The sequence below is a fragment of the Triticum dicoccoides genome, chromosome 3A (genome assembly GCF_002162155.2).
Source record: "Triticum dicoccoides isolate Atlit2015 ecotype Zavitan chromosome 3A, WEW_v2.0, whole genome shotgun sequence".
Classification (NCBI taxonomy): domain Eukaryota; kingdom Viridiplantae; phylum Streptophyta; class Magnoliopsida; order Poales; family Poaceae; genus Triticum; species Triticum dicoccoides.
The window spans coordinates 239,119,116-239,119,374 of NC_041384.1; positions in this window are offsets into that span (position 1 = coordinate 239,119,116).

Here is a 259-nt window from a genome sequence, read left to right on the forward strand (position 1 = left end):
ACTAGAACGAACATCGGATCAGAAATCGCGATCAGAAAAATCGCGAAATAAATCCGAGAAAAAGAAAAAATGACGAACAGATTAACGAACGAACGTTCATTATCTGGATCTAAACGATGAACGCGTTCTTTAAAACGAACGACCGAGCGAACGCTCGCTAAATAACTAAACCGAGAAAAAAAATCGATCTATCTAAAAAACGAAACTAAAAAAACGAAAATAAACCGGTGAAAACCAACGGTTTTCTAAAAAAACGGCG